This window comes from Gallus gallus, chromosome 2, assembly GCF_016699485.2.
Source record: "Gallus gallus isolate bGalGal1 chromosome 2, bGalGal1.mat.broiler.GRCg7b, whole genome shotgun sequence".
NCBI lineage: Eukaryota > Metazoa > Chordata > Aves > Galliformes > Phasianidae > Gallus > Gallus gallus.
The window spans coordinates 60,439,971-60,461,123 of NC_052533.1; the positions used below are offsets into that span (position 1 = coordinate 60,439,971).

A 21,153-nucleotide genomic window follows, 5' to 3' on the forward strand; every position below is an offset into this window, starting at 1 on the left:
AGCAAAAGAACAAAAAAAAAAAAAAAAAAAAAAAGCCAGCTCTGCTGACAAAAACTGTCGGTGTATGAAGATTAATCTTCATATAGCATGCAGAACACAAGTCTGTTCTACATCTTCCAGCACAGTCTGTACCTTGTTTCTTCTCCTTCTCAACAATCGCTTTCAAGAAGTCACTGTATTTTAGCATTAATATGTTCACACCCCTATTCTCTCAGGCTTCACAATTCGTGCTGTAGTTGGCAAACTATTTCTCCTCCTGCTAGCAGCTCTGAAGACAAATGGAGTTACCCAAATTCCCACGAAGTAAAATACAGCTTTGTTCCGTTTTGCAGAAATACTCACCGGCTCAGCTTACTCATGGCTGGGAGCATGGCAAGAGTTAAAGCTTTTGCTGTATTAAATTGTGACCTCCAACCAAATGTGCAGGAGGCCTGCCCTGGCACGGATGTGATAGGAGGACAAGTGTTAAAGTGCCAAGTATGGTAAATTAGGACTTCGAAAATCATCTCAGTTGGGAACAATTTTGGTAAGTTTTTAAACACGTATTACCAAGTCTCCTTCTGCTCCCCCTCCAGAACAGCCTCTTAGGATTGGTCACCTTGGAGGAAAACAAGATAAAATAAAGGGTTGACACTTGACGTATTCTATCCATCCATAAACGTAAACATGCCTGAACTGCAGTGGGATTTTTCTTTTACTAAAGAGCATGTGGAAGCAATTACCTGAATGTAAATGTGATAAAGAATGGATGAAATACAAACCAAATGATGCCTTATTACTTAATGTAAAGAGACTGTTCTGCGAGATCAAAGTTGCGCAGCACAAAATGTAATGGGCTTCATGGGAGAGAAAGGCTTCAGAGATTTGTTTAAAACGTGGCTTCATTTTGATGAAATGCTAAGTAGGCAGAATTGGAGTAGGTTTAAGGAGTTTACCAGATCCTAGGCTATGGTCCTCGATAACTTCTTTTCCCTCTTTCCACCTTCTCCCATTCGATGTAGTTCCCAAAGGCTGTCATGATTGCAATGAGAAGCTTTCCTGGCTTCATCACAGCAGGGGATGAGAGCCACTCCATCCCAAGGCATGTAAGAAGCGTCACCACCTCCAGTACACCTGGGGATATGGGAAGGCAGAGACCCAAATGCTCCGTGCATTTCCACATCTTCCCTTGTGCTCAGAGACGTGCAGCCCCCAGCAATTGCTTTGTGTCGAGGCACTGCCCCAGCACGTATTTGTCCTTTGAATCACTAAAAAATGAGAAGAGGCAATGAGACAACTTCTCCCAGGAATAAAAGAACTGAAGAGAAGTAGATACCTGGAGGACAATTTCCAATTGTTTTCCTACTATACACCATTTAATAAAATAAATGCCCACCTAGAGCCCTTTTTACCCTCTACCACCTTCTCCAGTGTTAGTTTTGCTTCTTGTCACCTTATAGTTATTTATCATTTTCAAAAGCTACATGTAGCAGACAGGGAGAAGGAATGTTGGGAAAGTAGTGCAATGTTTTCTGCAAAACTCCACCACAACAGAGGAATTCAGCCTCTTGGCCTATTCTTCCCTTCCCTCCCGTGCCCCTCCCATTCCCCTCTCATTCCGGGAGTTGCTTTTTTATTGCTTTTGCCCAGATATTGTTTCTGATCATGCAGATTAGGCCATCATCTCTGTCAGAAGGCTGTAGAGTATCTAGCACAATGATTGATAACACTGGGTCCCACCAGAACGTAAATCAATGAGCAATAAAGTTATGCATCCAAGTCACGCTTTGGGAAAGTGACCTAACTTTGGACTGGAAGCATTAATTAAAAAGAAAAAAAAAAAGTATTAAGCTAGGAACATTGGGTTTTGATTTACTGAAAGGATTAAAAAATAATGCAAGTGAAAAGAGCATGCACAGGATTAATGCTGCCTATCTCCCAAAGCACGAGGTCCTTAAAAGAAATCGTAGATGTTAATCTCCTAAAGAGACTGTTTTCTTCTGCTTTTCAATTACATGCAATAATAATGATCATTTTGTGAATGAAACTCATGCTTATGCCTCCAATAAAACCCAAGGTACTGTACCTCACTCATGCTAATTTAACAAGCTTGTAAAGAAAACAGCCGTCATGATTGAATCAGACATTTTCCCCTCTCATCAGTGGCAAATTATTAAATATTGCTATTGAAACCTCCTTGTAATGCATTATTTTTGCAGTGGACACAGTCTTTAAAGTAGCTTAGGGAGCAAACATGAAGTGCTGTTTCCACCTCAAAGGATGGAGAATTTAAGGTGGTTTTGATCCTGCCAACAATAATTCTTTCATTTTAGATGGATTGCACATGGGAATAAATGCGAAAATGATACCAAGCATGTGCACAGTCGTAATTAGATGTGAGCATAACACGTTGCGAGATGAGACAAAAAGGAGAAAATAAATAAAGAAAAAGGTAGCAATTGAGTATAGCTCCCCTGGGTGAGTTACACGCTCATTCTGATGCTGTGGCAGCTTTCTGGTTTCTTCAGTCTGTCTTGCTTGAAGCCAGAAGCCAAAGGAGCAGTGAGGGCTGGGAACAATGGGATGGAAGAATGGGGTCAGGGCTGAACCACAGTACAAACAGAGCAGTTCAGGGTAATAGCTAGGTGGCAAAAATAACTACCCGCTGAGAGCCAACAGGGATCCACCTTTCAAATATGGCCTTAAATTTGTAAGTGCTTAATTATGCCATCTCAGCATTGCTCATACCACACCAAAAATTTATCTTGGACCCAGACAAATGCGGGGTTTGAGACTGCTCTCACTCTAGCAGCTGAATCATTCACTGCAACAGTAACAGGTTTGGGTCATCTCCCACTGGAAACTAAAAGTTGGTCAGTAGCTCCTCATTAGCTTATTATCTTCATTACATGGGGGTAATAGTCAAGTCAGAATCACTTGCTAGTATGTGGGTCATGTGCACAGGAGCTCATTTTGTACCCTCCAGAGCATCAGTACTCCATCACCTCACTGACTGCTCATTTTAAAAAAGAAAATCTGTTACTGCAAGCTAACCTTGAGAGACATAGCTGGTCCAAAGAGTGCCATCTGACCACTCTTGTTCCAGCACAGTCCAGTCTCCTTCTCACAATACAGCTGCATAGGAGTGGATATACATATATTTAATTTTTGCATTTTCTCTGAGCTTTATTTTTTTCTGATGTAATATCTGTGCTGTGAGGTTTTTGTTAATCATCCAAGACCTCTCCAGAAGTGAGCTGGCAGTGATTTCAGTGAGAGGGTAAGATACTAGGTGCTGGAACAGCCCTCTGCATAGAACAGCCCTCTTGCAGTGTGCTCAGGTGGCCAAGAAGGCCAATGGCATTCTGGCTTGTATCAGAAATAGTGTGGCCAGCAGGAACAGGGAAGTAATTATCCCCCTGTACTCAGCACTGGTGAGGCTGCACCTCGAGTACTGTGTCCAGTTTTGGGCCCCTCACTGTAAGAAAGACATTGAGGCCCTGGAGCGTGTCCAGAGGAGGGCAACAAAGCTGGTGAGGGGTCTGGAGCACAGACCTTATGAAGAGCGGCTGAAGGAGCTGGGATTGTTCAGTCTGGAGAAGAGGAGGCTCAGGGGAGACCTTATTGCTCTCTATAACTACCTGAAGGGAGGTTGTAGGGAGCTGGGGGTCAACCTCTTCTCTCGGGTGACTAGTGATAGGACTAGAGGGAATGGCTTCAAGCTGTGCCAGGGAAGATTCAGGCTGGACATTAGGAAATACTACTTCTCTGAAAGGGTGGTCAGGCACTGCAATGGGCTGCCCGGAGAGGTGGTGGAGTCACCGTCCCTGGTGGTGTTCAAAGAGCGTTTGGATGTTGTGTTGAGGGGCATGGTTTAGTGAGAACCATTGGTGAAGGGCGAATGGTTGGACTGGATGATCCTGTGGGTCTTCTCCAACCTTAGTGATTCTATGATTCTATGATTCTATGTTGGCTGCGTGCTTGGTGCATTTGTTCCGAAGCATGTTCTAAGGCACAGCAGACCCCTTGCTAAACAAACCCATACAAACAGGGCCACTTTTGTTATGAAATTGCCCTTAAATTCGCAATGATAGGAACGTGTTGAATTAATCCACATCTTTGAATTTGTAACTTCAGAGCCTGCTCCATGCACACAACATTCAGTAACAGCTTGAATTCACACAGCTATGACTGCAAGCAGAAGCCAGCCCCTGTCCTTTAGCTGCTGGTATGTGTTCTCAGAAAGACTCCTCCCCATTCCCAGTCAAGTGAACTGCTAGACCAGCATCAGTCAGGAGCCCATTTCAACCACACGCATGCCAAGGGAACTGCTCTATGCACCCTCATTGGCTGTGGATGTCAAGTTGGACTGTGGAGAGACAGTCTTTATCCACTTTAAATTTGCTATTTTATTTCCTTTTAAAAGCATTTTCAAGATTATCTTTTTTCTTCTGGGTGGTGAGAGATTTCTCTAAAATGGAATGAAACAGGTTGATCCTCAAGGAGATGTGGGAAGCAGTTTGGGGGAAAATTAACTGGGCCAAATGGAGAGCTTCAACAATGGCAAGTGTACAGTCCTACACCTGGGAAGGAACAACCATGTACCTGTTAGGGGCTGACCTGCTGGAAAAGAACTCTGAGGAGAAGGACCTGGGTGTCCTGGTGGACAACAGGTTGGCCATGAGCCAGCAGTGTGCCTTGGTGGCGAAGAAGGCCAGTGGTATCCTGGGGTGCATTAAAAAGAGTGCAGCCAGCAGGTTGAGGAGGTGATCCTCCCCCTCTACTCTGCCCTGGTGAGGCCACATTTGGAATACTGTGTCCGGTTCTGGCCTCCCCAGTTCAGGAAAGACAGGGAACATCTAGGGAGAGTCCAGAGGAGGACCACAGATATGACTGGGGGCCTGGAACATCTCCCTTATGAGGAAAGGCTGAGAGACCTGGGTCTGTTCAGCCTGGGGAAGAGACTGAGGGTGAATCTTATCAATGCTTATAAATATCTAATGGGTAGCAGCCAAGTGGGTGGGGTGAGGCTCTTTTCAACGGTGCCCAATGACAGGGCAAGGAGCAACAGGCACAAACTGGAACACAGAAAGTTCCGTATGAACATGAGGAAAAATTTATTTACTTTGAGGTTTACGGAGCACTGGAATGAGAAGTTCTGGAGTCTCCTTCTCTGGAGATGTTAGAGATCCATCTGGACACTTTTCTGTGTAACCTACTGTAGGGAACCTGCTTTAGCAGGGAATGTGGGCTAAATGATCTGCAGAGGCACCTTCCAACCCCTATTATTCTGAGTTTCTGTGATTCTGTAATGTTGAAAAGGCATCTAAGCTACTAACAGGAATATATAACAGAAGGTAATGGTGTACATACCATTTCTGTCTCTAAAATGGCCACCCACACCCATTCTACAGCCTGATTCATAAGGGGATGATTTGCTCAGAAGTGCTCTTTGCTGTGCCCACGGCACATTGCGGACATTTGTTCCTGCAGATCAGACAATACCTGCTAGTTGGAGTACGCTCAGGGCAGGGGTGTGTGGGGTGCCAGGGGCACACACCCAGCTCAAAGGCTGCTCCAGGTGTTCCTTCAGCCATTCACTGATCTCATCTGTTTTTATTTGTTTCAGAGAGCTGACTTTGTGCTCTCTCAGACTTGACCCACGCTGCCTAATTGTGTGAGGACATAACCTGGTGTCTGCAACATCACAGCCACGTTCATGATGAATTGAATTTGTCAGCCGCTGGGCTGTGGTCTTATAATGTGCTACATTATTAAGTTTCTGTGCCTTAAGATGCCAGTTAATGGAATAACCTCTTTGTCTTTATTAGAAAGAGTCCACAGCTTTATTAAGTTGCGTAATTTGCAACCAATAACGCAATCAATAAAACATTAACAAACATGTAACCTTAGACAAACCTCCCATATTGATTTATTTAAACATTCTCACAAAGCCTGCCTTTGGCCAACACACACATACAGTCCCAGTGGCAACCCCAAAAAGCACTTTATGCTTTAAGGTGTGGGCAGTGGAGGACAAAATGAATTCAATTGGAAATACTCCTCATTCCCGTACAAAGCGATACAACTGCAGCTCTCCTGAAACCACGCTGCAAACATAACCATTCACACCACTTAGCCCAGGGATGCTGAATAGCCAGAGGGTGCTGGGGGAAGTATCAGAGTCCCTCAAGGCTGTGCCTGGTGCTGCCCCTTTAGCAAGCTGGGTGCAGCATCTTTCTCGTGTCCTGCACCTGTTCCTGGGGCCAGAGATGGGCTTTTCACCTGAAGTACCCAGGGCAGGTACAGAAAATTGTTCTTTGGATCTCTTGTTGTGGAAGGAAGCTCTAATTTGCTCTTTTGTGCCTCATGTTTACAGGGAAAATACATATTGCAGAACATAGTAGTCACCACGTAGTTAAAAATGGTTGAAAGCATTCTCCTAACACAGACTTTGAAAGCTGCAATAGCTGGTCAGTCTTGACCCTGACATTTCTCAGGAGAGCTGTAACCAGCTCTGGTGTTATCAAGCTTTATCTAGCCCTGTGTCTGCATCAGGTAGCAAGTTGTGTTTAACACCAGGAAAGCAACTTATTCCTCTACCACAATACCTCGTGTAAATTTATTTTCCAATTGCAGAAAGAACTTCTGAGCTTCTGATGTCTCATGTGTGCATTTCAGTGGATGATCCCACTATACCTGCAGTTATGGTTTTGATGCAATCAGGGGAGCTAGTATTTTATTATCCCTCCTCTCCAGTTTCAAGACTGTGGAAAAAAACCCTATCAGGCACTGTCTGCTATTCCCTAGTTATGTTGCATTATGGCACAACAGAATGGCATCAGTGATAATTTAACAGGTAATTTAGAACTAGGCTGAAGAAAGCAGCAGGTAAATCATCCCAGGGAACATTCCTGCACAGGAAAGGAAGAAGAGCCAACACACAACTTCTCTGTCCTCAGTTTCAGTGATTTTCCAAATGCACACACATAATTTCTGGAACACCTAAATGTTTAATCTTTTTGTAATCTTTATCCTCAAGTGATACATTTATGTAAGAAAACTTTATGGACCTCGTTTTAAAAAACAAACCCCACAAAATTATCTACTGATTTTCAAAGACTTTGAAAGGTTTCTCTTTCAAAAGGGATGCAGGTGAGACGGAGAAATAAAGCTTCCCAGCAAATGTTGGGTACTCGTGCGCAGAGTTCCCACATCCCCTTTGGAGACTTTATCATTTAACAGCCACAACTCCCCTTTATTAGATCACTATAAAACAAGTGCCCAGAGGGAGTCAGAAATGAATTGAATTTTGTAGATTTAAATGATTGTGTGGGACCTTTTTGGTTTAATATATACCCTGGAGAGGTTTGCTACTAGAACTTGGGAACTTTATAATAAGAATAATTCCTTAGCTAGAGATCTTTATCTTGTTACATTAATGATTCACCAGGGGATTATACTGGAAAATTAAGGGAAATTTTTAAAAAGGCTATTAGATCAAATGTTCTTATAGAGACATGTACAGAGATGGCCAACAAAGATTTATAAGGTGGCGAGATAAGGAGTTTACTGCCTTTGTGCTATATGTACAGGGCAGCTGGTAGCTTCAGCATTAGTTCCTGTCCGCAGTGTTACTCAGTGTTGTCTCCAGCGTGCAGCAAGGTAAGGCTCTGCAGGCTGAGTCCCACTTGTGTGCTGCAAAGTCTGCATGCAGCAAGGGAATTCACATAACCGCAGTTGTAACTACCTTCACTTCAACAGCAAGGGCCAAGTTCTGCATTTTGGACCCCCCCCCCTTTTTTTTTTCTCTACATCTTTCCCTTTATCCCAGAGTTTTGGCAGTACTTGCACTCAGCCCGGCCACATCAGTCCCAGCATGCACTATTTATAGTGCCTGCAGTTCCTGCTGGGTTTGGTTACTGTTCCAGGTCTCTAAATAGAAACTGTGAGGTCTCCCAGGATGTGCCATTTGGAGAATGCAGATTCTAATCGTACTTTGCCCATCCAAAATGTTCGCCACATTTCTGGCATTTATAGTTACCACTGCAAAGAACTTTGAAGACCAATTTCCTCAATCACGCATTTTACCTGTTATCACAGCCCGCTAGTTTTAATGATAATATCAGGGAATTGGATGATCAACTACAATCCCCACAGCTGAAGCTAAGCATCCAAAAATAACAAAATGATTAGGAACATGTGGAGTGGTATTTTAGGCCTGAGGAGGATGATATTTTCATCCAGCTAGGAAAAATCCCCATTGACATTCAAGAGAAATGAAGAACTGAACACCCTTGTACCCTTTGCAAGTCCAAGATCTTGAAGCAAAACTGGAAAGAAATGTGGAACACAGGAACATATACTTGCAGTTTATTATCAGGTCTCCTTCAAGATCTGAGAATAAATTTATAGTAATGGATATATCTATGGTCATAGCCAGCCAGAGAGGCAAAGGACAAAGAATGCTGGGTTTTGACTGACAGTGGCCGCAGAGAGAGCCATAGTCACGAGAGATGTCCAAGGAGCCCAGCTTGACCCATTCACTAACAGCATCTGCTCATACTTCTTAAGAGAAGTGTGGGCGCTGTCCTATGTGCCATACACCAAGCACTCCTTCTCCTCTTCTTTGCTGTTGTTACTGATTTCCCCATCCATGGCAAGCGGAAGTTAATCCCCATGGCCACTTCGTCCCTCCTTTGAACAAATGTCCCAGGGTAGCTGTAAGGTTGAATGTAAGAACCTGAGGAGGGTGGAGGTAGAGAGGCCAAAATTAAATTCCACTGCCCCAGGCACAAGGAGAAGAAAATCTGAAATGCTCCTCTGAAACTCAACAAGAGCTGCGGAAATCCCATCTCTTGGGATCGAGTCTCCTGAGAATGATTTTGGACAAAGAGCCCTCTATGGTCAACATTTATATGAAGGAAGAATGAGGGTACTGTGAAGAGAATAATATGCACTTTACTCAGTTACAGATTTGGAAAAAAAGTCAAAGAAAGTGAATTTAAATTCCTCTGAATGCAATTAGAGTTGACAAGATTTCTCACGGTGAGAGACTGCGTTAAAGCAAAAGCTAAAAGTTCCCATCCAGTTCATAAAGCCTTAGGTAGCTATTGGTAATACGAATTAAATTAATCAAAATGGGGAAAAGCTAATGATTCTCCTGGGAACAAAATTAGCTCCTTAATGAAAGAAATGGAGTTCAGAAATTATAATAGAATATTAGCAGATGTGCCCTTTGGAAATTATAAATTTGCAAAATCCCCTTATGTAGATATTAGTTTGAGTCAAATTATCTCTAAATCTGACCCTGGAGATGTGATGTGAATATGCACACTACGATCTGTTCAGGAGGTCTTGAAACCCTCTGTCAGCAGTTCTGCTGAGCAAGGAGAGATGTCACAGAGCACTTTCCCAAATTAGCAATGGGGTACAAAACCCAGACTTCTTATAATCTGCTAAGCTCTTACTAAGGAGTCATGCTGCCTCTTGTGGACTTGGGGTTGCTGAGAATAATTATCCAACAAAAGAGATTTTAAGGAAGAGTCACATCTTGGTAGGACGCATGTGGTTCTTGTCCTTGGGGCCATCCCAGGCAATGGAAGTTCTCCTTTGGATGTCACATAAAAGACAATTTATCTGCATGAATTGGTGTAGTGAGGAACAAGAGGCTCATCGGAGATCCAAGACACATCAGTCACAGAAAACATACAAAATCCCAGAAAATAAGCAAACAAAATTTGTATGATGAATTGCTAATGTTGAGACTACAAAGAATTTATTATGTTTTTATGGCTCTTTCCAGCCAAGAACTTTTCTCAGCCATTTATGGAAAACATAAAAGCCACTGGGAGTTAAATAGGATAAAAACTAGATTTAAATCATCCTTACACATGCTGCTCACATCAGCATACAGCTGTTTTTCAGCATTTGGAGCCCTTGAAACTTTTAAGCCATTTATAACAGCATGTGATTGGTATGAAAAATAGCACAGGCTTCCTTTTTATAAAAAGAAACCACACTCCGGGGTGCTGGATACAGGGACTCCAGAAACCAAAAAAGATGTTTGAAGTGCTTATTGGCATTCCAGGACCCAAAAAACTCTTCCTGTCTCATGCTATCTCATAGCAATCCTGATGCCTCCATCCTGGGAAAAGAAGGAGGGAGAAAATTCCCTCTTGTGCAGAGGGTTCATGTACAGCACAAAGTATGCCCGATTCTCTCTTATGAGGACGTAATGTTCATAATTTAGGGAATGAGGTCTTCCCTTTATCTTTGTATCAATGGCACAAGTGTCAGCACTGTAAGCTTCATCTGCTGTCCTGCCAAGGTTGATCCAGCTCTGCTTGGGCTGCCAGAGGTTTGCACGCTCCATGCAGTAAAACACCAACCACAAAAGCATCTTGGATAAGGGAAAGTTCAATGGCCCTTGGGAAAGTAACCCCCACCAAAATAAAAAGGGAACAATTCCAAATTTGCACAAATAAAAAGGCTAAACAAAAACATTGGACAAATACAGACAGAAAAAGAGACAGTCCAAGAGGTGCCAAGGTCAGCTCTCGTGGAAGAAATATGACCTATCTTGTCCTTCTGAAGTCTATGAACAAATCACTATGGGAAAGAGAGGCCCAGCTGAAAGTAGCAGGATTGGCATAGTGTCTGAGATTGCATAATGTCAGCACAAGACACAGAAATGTGTGATTTTTCTGTGCTGAGTCTGAAGATGCTTTGCAGAGATGGATGAGTGACGTTATTCCTACTTTCCAGGCAGGCAAACTGAAATAAAAAGAAAACAAAGTGACTTTGCCCAAGTTTTAAAGAACAGCAGTCCAGTTTTATAAAGGTGTTTAAGGTTTCAAAAGTTGACTTAGTTCTGAATTGCAATGAGACCCCCAAAGATTGTAAATCTCAGCAAAGGGGAATTTAAAAACTCAACGTACTTCAGGTTGATTGACGGGTTTTGTTGTAATAGAAACTGAAACACTCTGTTTTGACTTTGACTTTAAAAGTTAATATTATGTTTTAGGAAAAAAAAGAAAAAAGAAAAAGCTAATATAAAGTTTAAAAAATCAAGGCAGAATGAGATGTTTCAACACTGCATTTGCCAGTACTTTTTCCACTGGTTTTCATAGAATCTTATCATACAATAATAAAATGGCTTGTGCTGGGAGGGACCTCAAAAATCATCTATTTCCATCTCCCCTGCTGTGGAATATAGTTGTTTTGCTGTCTTTCTGACCAGCTGTGCCAAGAACAAAACTCTGACAGCTCTTTGCCATCTAAGGATGCATTTTAAGAATACTTTATTACAAGAAATACCATTTTGTATGATCAGTAAAATGATTATCTTTTCTGCGGGGTTTTGAAACTGCCAAACTGAGACCAATACAAAATTCATTCAGGTCCACATGTCTTATTCATAGCCTTAAGTTGCCTCATCTCTTTTTGAACCTGTTTTTAGCTGACATCTGCAATGTTATGTAGCAACAAGTCCCATGGTCTTTAAGTTTATATTAATGTATGAAAAAAATACTTCGGTTTCAAGCTTGCTGCTTGGGTTTTCTGCTGGGTTCTTCTACTGACAGAAGAAATTCAACTGTCTTTCCTCATCCACCTGCCCGACATCCCTCTCTTAAATGTTTACACTTCTCTGATATTTTCCCTCAAAACTTGTCTCACATTTTGTTATTCTGAGTAATTTCATCTTACTGTTCCAAGTAGTTGTATCTTCTTTGCAGAACTGATCATTTTGTGAGTCCCCAGTTTTGCTGGATAACGCACAGATTCATAGAGCAAGAGATTTGCTGCCTTGTAACTCCCCCTCCTCTTATCCCTGGTAGATACCACAGAAGTCTCTCCTTCCTTAAAAACCTATGGTGTGAGACCTTGTCAAAAGCATTGTGAAACATAAGTTCACACTGTATCAGTTGAATCACATTTATTCATGCACTTTCTAGCTCTATGAAAGATCTCTCATATGTTTTAAAGGTAAGTCTTCTGTGCAGTCCGGTACATTTATTTTTGTGTATAAGAACTCTGTTTATGATTGTTTCTACAAATCTGACTGTTTCTTAAAGGAGGTTTACTGATCTGTAGTTCCCAAACATGCTCACAGTCATTACTAAAGACTAGTGACGTGTCTGTGCATTTGTTGTTCTGGAAAAAGAAAAGTGATAGGTTACACACCACAGTTAGTTGCTGAATAATTTCACATTTTAATTACGTTATAACTCACGGATGATTTTTGGCTTGTTCTCATGATTTGTTCAGCAATCTCTAAAATATCCCTTCTGGTGTGAGACTGTCACAGGTAACGAATAGTGAAACCAGTAATTCATTTCCTCTTTCCACTATGGCCTTACCTCCCTTGACACTCCTTTTTTTCTTATCATCTACTGTTCCACTGACCCTTTCCTGTTCCAAAGGTGGGTGCATTTGTTATTGCTGATAATGCTACTGTTACTATCACTGGTACATTTTAAGTCCTTTTAAAGCTCTCCTGAAAACCCTTTTTTTGTCCAACCTTAATTAGTTTTACATTTAGCATTTAACATGCAAGAATTTATCTTTTCCTCTTGTGTAACTTTAACACACTGTGGGAGGGAAAGTATTTCTTTCCTTTCTAATAGTTTTCTCTGTGGTTTTCTGAAGTGGTTTTTTTTTCTTTTTTCTTTTTTTTATGTTTAGCATGCTACCCACAGTCTTCCTGCTGTCTGCAGATATTTTATCCTTTCACTTTCTCCTTCTACTTTTCTTTACGTGTGTGTCTTCAGTACTAAATAATGTTTAGTGACAAATACTGGAACCTACTGTTGATATTTAGCACAAATATTGGTCAAGAGATATTTGTGACTAGTACCACCCGAGGAGCATAAAATGATAACAACTACAGGATCAGTTTAATTTCTTTGTCAATTGTTGACATTTTTATTTCACAACCACAAGCTAAGAATGAGAAAATGCAATAAATCTCTGATAAAACACACTTCTGTCTACTAGTCTAGTGATTTATCCTCTAGCTCATAACACTAACCATTTAGCTTGCATTTCCCAGACAAGCGTTTGTAAGACCTGGCTTATTTTCTACCTTCCTTATACGTTTCCCACCTGTCCACTATCAAATGACCCATGTATAAAACGAGAATGACAGAACTTCCTAACTTTAGGGACACGTGAAATGTCTCTAATCATGAGCCATGGAGATACGAACTTCATGAGTGTTATACGCGAGAAAGTTTTTATGCTCCTTGCCATGTAATACACATTTTCTCTGGAGATTTTCAAACCTCAGTCTCTTTATCTGCTTATTTTGCGAAAATGAAGTCTCCTTGCTGAGATATAAGACCTGATACCTGTAAAAAATGGATTCACACCTACTGTTAAGGACTACCCATGATTTGCTTTATTTGGGAAAAGATGTCATTTGCTGAAATGAACAAAATTTCCCTGAGGCATAGTAAGAAGGGAGGAGCCTCCTTGAATTGAAGGTGTTACGATTTCTATGAACTGTCCTGGGGGAAGTTTTAACATTTTTGAGTCTGAAGTGAACCTCTGAAAGGCATCTTTCTTTCATTGTTTAAACATGGTGACCGTAGCTGAGAAACACATGGCCTATTCCAGAACAGCTAGCAGGGCAGAGGGCAGCTGTTTGAGCACAGCTTAACAGCAACCTACAGACAACTTTCATTTATGGACACCTCTCAGTATCACAGGGGCTTTCTGGCAGCAAACAATCATTGGCTTCCCCTCACCTGGATGGAAAGATTTCATGCTATGGCACAGAACAATGTGCTCCCACATGTCCAGTGTACTCCTGCTCTGGGCTGGCAACAAGGTTTCCAGGCCTGTGCTGTATGAGTCTTTGATTGCTGCTCAGGCCTTCAGCTGTCTCTTGATACAAAGGGATGAGAAGATGGCTCCCAAGTACCTGGGATTCAGGTACTATGGAGAATCTTGCACAAAATACTCGTTATGGAGCACTTGTCTTCACAAGGCTGAAACATTTAACAAGTCTGATGTACCACCCAGTGTAAGAGACATATCGAGGTATCGCCACAAAGGAGCATTGGGCTCATCTGGCAGGCTTGGAGTGGCCTAGAAGTTGTCTGATATAGAGCTGAAAGAAACGAGTCATTTGCACTGGGAAAAGCTCCTTGTTTATTTCCATTAGAAACAGCGCCGTATTTTTGTATATATTGTATATACACTTTTTTAAATAACAAAAGCTGTTTTTAAAGGGGTCAGTAACTCACAGACACAGAGTGAATAATTTACTAAAGTATTTGTTTGTCTGGAGGCCCTCTGGGCGAAAGGCATCAAGGATGACAAGAAGGCTAAGCACTAATAGTCACAGTCATAAAAAATTACATACATGATTAAAATATCTGTTTCAAGGCACTCTTACATTTTCTAATAAGTCTCCTAATGAATATCAAAATACAATTTTCCACGTGAAAAGGACAAGCAAAAAACAAATGGAAGCTCAACCTTATTTACAGTGACCTTGCAAAATTCCTAAAACCTCATCTCCCCACCTATTAAATGCATTGAATAGTGAGTTTGTATGTGAATTAGTCAGATAAGGATGTCGGATGTGAGACGTATCAGCATCAGTTGATAGTGCCAGCAGTGGAGAGAAAAAGCAAATAATGAAGAGCAGCATAACTGGAAGCAGGAGGAAGCAGATCTTTCAGGTAACTGGGCCAGTAAACAGAAAGCAAAATTTAAATTGGACTAATGTTATATCATAAGTCCAGAAGCAGTGAACCAAGATAGAATACATCTGAAGCAGGAGGGCAATGCAGAGTGACCTGACCAGGAGAGGACCATTCTCCAGGCCTGTTTCCATGGTGCCCTCCAAACCACAGGGCCCAAGTCTGGCTCCAGCATGGGTGGGCCAGGTGGAGCAGCTCAGGGCCCTTCAGCCAGGAGCAGTGCTAATATTTCTGCACTGCTGCCTTTGAAGTGCTGTGCTCAGTCATTCCTTCATGTGGAAAGGGCACTGTGTCCCATGCTTTGGTGCAACTTCGGCCAGCCAGGCCAAGGGAAGACTTTTGAAAGATGCCTTATGGAGGGCAACTGGAGAAGGGGATGTGCCTGGAGGAGAAACAAGCCTACTTTAGTGACAACATGAGATCACAGGGACAATGAAAGAGCAGGGCTATCCTAGCTGCGCAGTGAGTAACCATCCCAGTGATGAGGACTGTCAGCTCCAGGCACTGTGCAGCTTGCTGCCAAGAGGCACAACACCAGGTCCTGGGAATTACAGGTGGCTCAGAGAGCAATAATCTTGCTCTGAAATCCACAATAAATGGAGCCTTTTGCATCCATTAGCTCAGTGTTTAAGTAGATGATCTCAGAAGCAAAAGTCTGAGGAGAAGTGGAGAAGACCAGAAATGTGGACCGCTGTCAGTCTTTGTTTTACTCTCAAGTCTGAGGCAGGGACTTGAGAGAAAGCCTGGATTTAACACTCAGACAACAAATACAGGCACCACCATCCTCCCCCATATTCACTATCAGACATTTTAATGTGTGTGACTGCAGTACAGCCTTGCATTGGGATGTAATGGGTCATATAAGCTCCTAGCTGCTACTTGCTAATTGCTCTTCCCCATTAGCCCAAACAGTAGAGACCTCTGCCAGGCAGCCAGGGTGCATCCGAGCGTTATACTTTTAGCATATGGACCATTAAAACTCCTAGCAAAAAGAACAGTTTAAACTGCTTGATGCTCTGGTAGGATTTTTGCCATCTGGTACCCTGCCTCTTCTGCTGGCAGAAGCCAAGGTTGGATGCAGCTCTAGGATACTAACTGCAGTGTCATTTCCATACAAATTGTGAGCTTGGGGCAGGCCCATCAGAAAGCATTTGCCTTGCAAATGTTCTTCCTACCTCTTGAGCTCTGTATCAGGACGCCAAAGGAAATACCGGATCCTCTCAAGAATAATAGTGGTGTTCCCCAGTGTGGACCAGGAAGGGATGAGCCGAAGGTGTTAAAGCTTACTTTGTTCATTCTTGTTGAAGATGGAAAAAGGAATGCTACAAATATCCCTCCTCTCTGGCAGGGGGGAGCATCCAGTGAGAGATGTGCTGTTGTCTGGTCACTGGTGGTGTTTGGAGTTCCAGTCAAAGGCAGACTCAGACTCATTTTGTGCCAACCACCAAGAAGAGGATGAAATCACAAAACCAACATTGTAACTAATATTTAATAGGTAGAATGAAAACCTAGTTCATAATATTAGCTCCTACCTCTACATACAGTCCAAATTCACCCTGAAACAGATCATTGCTGGATGTGAATTTGAACACCAGCACATATATTCACTAGACACCTGTGTGATCTGGGGTCTCCCCTGAACAAGGATGCTTTATTCTTTGGGGTACAGTGAAAAGGTGGCCTTGCCCTCCTGAGGCTGCCTGTGTAATCTGGTCCTCAAATAATTAACACAGATCAAACTGAGCTCATAATTTTTCCTCTTTTCAGACTAAAAGGTACACACGTTGTTCCTTCCTCCCCACTCCAGAAAGGATCTCTATACAAAGCTGATGCTACTACTTACAGTAGTATTTCCCAGGAACTATGCTGAGGACACTGAGTGAGTGAGGAAGATGTTCTCACACAGAATAAGGGCAGATGTGCTCTGCACTTCTTCAGAAGGAGTCTGCAGGTACATCAAGGTCCTCAGGTAATGCCTATCTATAAGCTCCAGTCTGCAGATGGCTACAAGGGCAGTTCTAATATTTTATCACAGAATCCTTAGAGTTGGAAGAGATCTTTAAAGGCCATCTAGTCCAACTCCTCTGCAATGAACAGGGACATGCACAGCTTGATTAGGTTGCCCAGGGCCTGATCCGGCCTGGCCTTGCAAGTCTCCAGGGACGGGGCATCCACCACATCTCTGAGCAACCTATTCTAGTGCCTCACTATCCTCACTGTGAAAGACTTTTTCCTTATATCCAACCTAAATCTACCCTCTTTAAGTATGAAACCATTTCCCCTTGTCCTGATTCCTCACCAGTTGTAGAAGTATTACCATAAAGGATATTCACAAGTATGCCGCACCTAAATGTAGCCTATTCTAAATGCAGATTTTTTCAATATATTACTTAAAAAGTAACTTAAGAGACCCCGTTGGCTATAGAGGCAGGCTCTGGGGAAGCCACTGCCTGAGCACGTCACAGGACAGCATGAGGAACCCCAGCCTGCTCTGCCACCAAAGGCCTTTTTGGAGTAGGCAGATAAAGGGGCCTCTTGGGTGAGATTTCTACACCACACTCCCAGCAAAAAGATTCATTGTGAAGGATCTCCTGTTTCTGCTAAAATCTTCCACCTATTCTAATAACTATACAGTTATTAAAAGCTCCAGGGCTTTGTCGAGTATTTTTTATTAACGGATATGAAAAAAAAAAATGGAGCCTTTGTTCAAGAGCTAAAAAATCCAGACAAAACCTGAAGGACCTTATGCTGTGAATGCCTGTAAGTTTTCCACTGGAGACAGCTGAACAACAAAATTGACACAGCTAATATTGCTAAAGGTAGAGAGGTAGGAAGAAAACAGAGCCCTGAAAATAAAGCCTTTCATAAGTCTTTAGACTGAGACTCCATCCAAGTGGCAAAAACGTAGAAACCACTTTTTCCCACTTTTCCTTTGTGCCTCATATAATGCTAGGTGTAAAGCTGCCACCTGAACAACAACAGCTACATCTGCATAGCAAGCCATTATCACACGCGTTTTGCCTTCAGCACGCTGTCAGCTCTGCATTAAGAAATCAGGAACGGCTTAAGCTTGTCTCAATCCTTCCACCAGGCTTTTTTGTTTACTTTTTCAACTTCTGCTGCCTTTTCACTGAGGTGCGGCAGTGTCACTTACAACTCCCCCAGGATATGTTAGATAAACACACAGCTTATTCAAGCAGCCCCGACATCCTCTTGGAGCAGATGAAAGCTCCCTCTCAGCTGGAAGATATTTGTGGCAGTTCAGTGCCCAGCTCCCTCCCTGCCTCTGTCCCTGCCTCCCTCTCTGCATCCCCGCAGTTCCAGGACAGCACAGGGAGGTTTGGCGAGGCATCTGGTGCCATCCGTGCATGACAGGCAGTTGGGAGGGATGGCCCACACCTTGGGTGGAGGGTGGAGGGAGAGCAGCTGTAGCTCTCTACTTCCCCTATGGGTATTTTAAAACAACTGTTTATCTGCTTACTTCCAAGAAATTCTTGCTTTGTGACTTCTGCAGATTGAAAGTCACATTAACAGTCCCTGGGTGTTCTCTTTCTTTCTTTCTTTCTTTCTTTCTTTCTTTCTTTCTTTCTTTCTTTCTTTCTTTCTTTCTTTCTTTCTTTCTTTCTTTCTTTCTTTCTTTCTTTCTTTCTTTCTTTCTTTCTTTCTTTCTCTCTTTCTTTCTTTCTCTCTTTCTCTCTTTCTCTCTTTCTCTCTTTCTCTCTTTCTCTGTGATAAATGTAAACAAAGCAAACAAAATGATCCGCAGGCCTCTTCACCTCAAGTCCTTTCATTCATCACATAACCTAAGGCATCTTCCCTCATCTTCAAATATCCTGGAATACCGTGTTACCATGACCTGAGCCTCATTGTATTTGCTGTTTTTCCTTGCAGCTCAACCTCCTGGAGAATCTCAGATTTCATTAAAAATATTTTTGAAGTAGATAAGTGCTCTCAGAGACCAGCCTGAAAGCAAAACTTGAGTGCAAGTAGATCAGCAGCCAGGACTCAGAGAGCAGACACACACAGCTTTTAGCTATTAAGGCACGCTGTGCAGCGGACTCTTCACTTTATTCTTCCTCCTCCACTGAGGAGACTGAAGGAGGATGGTTTTGCTCTGTGTTGAAGGTGCCAGGGTAATTCCCTGCTGCTGGAGAAGTCTGTGAGCGTTGTGTGGTGTAAGCCAGGAAGGATGATTGTGTTGCTAGTCATAAGATTTTTGGGGCAATGGGCAATGACATGAGTCCATTACCTCCTGCACGCTTGGGGCTATAAAAAAGGAGACAGACTCTTTAGCAGGGTCTGTTGTGAGTGAACAAGAGGAAGCAGTTCAAACTAAAAGAGGGGAGATTTAGATTGCACATAATGAAGATTTTTACAGTAAAGGTGGTGTGACACTGAAACAAGTTGCCCAGCGTGGTGGTGGATGCCCTGTCCCTGGAGACTTTCAAGGTCAGGCTGGTCCAAGACCAGGGAAGTATTGGTAAAATGGCTGTAGTAGTATCCACTGTGCAAGCAAGTCTTCAGGTATAAACAAAGGTGCTATCAAAGCCTTTCTCACCAATTTTTCCTGCTATGAATTATTTTATTTAATTACTTTTATTCCACCAGTATTTAACAGGAAAGAAATTCCAACCCCAGCCTTGATTCACTCTTAGTTAGATGGCTTGTTCACGTTCCCATTAAGCCACACATTCAGATACATTTCTGTGGAGCTCTGCTGTCTCCATCCTTGCAGCCCTTTGGCACAGCCTTGATTTATTCTGCAGAAGCACATAGCTGGCTTGCTACCTTTGCACCGAAGCTCATTCCCAAAAATTACTGCTGCTCAACCTGGGCTTGACACCAAGCTTATTACTGGCTTGTGGTGCACTGCTGTTTTTTCCCCCCCATCTTCTCTCTCTCTGTCAGTCACTGTCATCATCTCAGGGACCTGGCACAAAGGCTGGAGCAGCACGATGTGCCCGATGTGGGCAGGAAGCCAGCACATTTTGTGTAGGTTAACTGTCCTCCTCGCAGAGCGCATCCCTCAGCTCAGGCATATGCCAGCAGTCAGCTATTCCTCTGCACCTCCTCCACTCCCCCGTAATTCCTCCCACTCAGACTTTCATGCTCAACCCAAGTTGATTAAAACATTGCTGTCATTATAAAGGAAAAAAAAAAAAAAAAAAGGATGGGGGATTGTGTGTGGGGGGAGTGAAATTTCCTTGCAGCTGGTGCTTCTGTCAGCCGGCAGGTTGCCTTTAAACTCTTCCTGATGGAAAGCAGCAGCCTGCTCTGGCTTTCCTTTCCTTGCTGCTGAAGGGCTCCTGCATGCAGACATTTCCACGCCATAGCTACCTGAAGGAGCCTGCCGTTGGCACGTGATAGCAAGTGGGATGCCTGCCAGTACCCTTCTGGCTGCCCACGGCTGAGAACGTGGGGTCCTGCTCCCCTGGCAGAGCACAACCCAGTCGCACAGTAATGAGACGTGGAGATGGTGTGACCCTGTGCAGGCTATCTGATAGGGAGAGACAAGGCAGGGGTGTTACTAGCATGGCAGAATCATGCCTGGAAGGCTGTGATCCCTCTTTCCTGTCATGTGTGATGCACTGAGGAATGGGCACAATAGAAGCCTGTGGTTGGGAACATCTCTGAGCTCTAAGAGGGACTGTTGTGGAAAGCAGACTTGAATTCAGATGTGGAGTGTACAGCTGGCACATGTCCTTGGGGCAGGCCAAACCCCACTACGTAAAAGTATTGTACTTTACTATTTCTGAGGTCATCAACACTCAATCCAAACCTTACAGCCTGGGACATCTGCTTGTAAGTTGTTATAATGAACAGGAAAACATGATATAATTATTATCTTGGCTTGGGAGCAAATGTCATTCCCCAGCACAATCTGCAGGAACAGCTAGTGGCTCCCAAATCGTGTAAACAGGGGAAGCAGATAGCTGGGAGTGTACCAGCCCTTTGACAACAAATTATTACACTTTACAAATAAGATCAAAACATGCTCAGCAAAACAAGAAATGCCACCACCCCAATTCTGTACATGCTTTCACTCTCCTTTTTCCTTTACTATTTCTCAAAAAGTCCTTTTTCCTTTGGGCCTGTCCCCATGGCACGGATTCCCTTCTCACTGAATTGGACAGAACTATGTAAAATTTGGTTTCATAAGGCAGGAAAACCCTGGTGTGCTGTAAAATGCACTTATTAAGTGGTCTTTCAGCCCTCTAAAATGTAAAAGTTTTTTTAAAAAAAGGCAAAGGCAAATCATAGACTGAAAAACTCTTAAATCCTTGGTTTTGTTTGTACTTCTACAGCTCAAGGCACAGAAAAAAGCCACGTTTAAGCTTGGTGCCTTATGAGTGATGACTCACATTTTCAATGTGACAGCAATGAAAGAACGAAGGCTCTCCATTTCAGGCATCCCAGAAGGAACCTGAGTTTCAGAGACAGTGCAGCCAACTGACCTAAA

At 42.9% G+C, this 21,153-nt stretch overlaps 1 long non-coding RNA gene across 4 annotated transcripts in view; it reads right to left on the reverse strand.

The window, feature by feature from the left end:
* The window catches only part of LOC107051656, an 80,715-nt gene continuing 59,562 nt past the window's right edge, over nt 1-21,153 (reverse strand). For 3 of the 4 annotated variants that reach the window (XR_006938508.1, XR_006938507.1, XR_005857518.2), the window contains 2 exons: nt 936-1,247; nt 1-598 (listed from right to left, as the gene is read on the reverse strand). This is a non-coding gene — a long non-coding RNA (uncharacterized LOC107051656). Of the gene's footprint in view, nt 599-935; nt 1,248-6,126; nt 21,149-21,153 lie in introns of those variants that run through there. The other variant, XR_006938509.1, reaches the window with a different exon arrangement.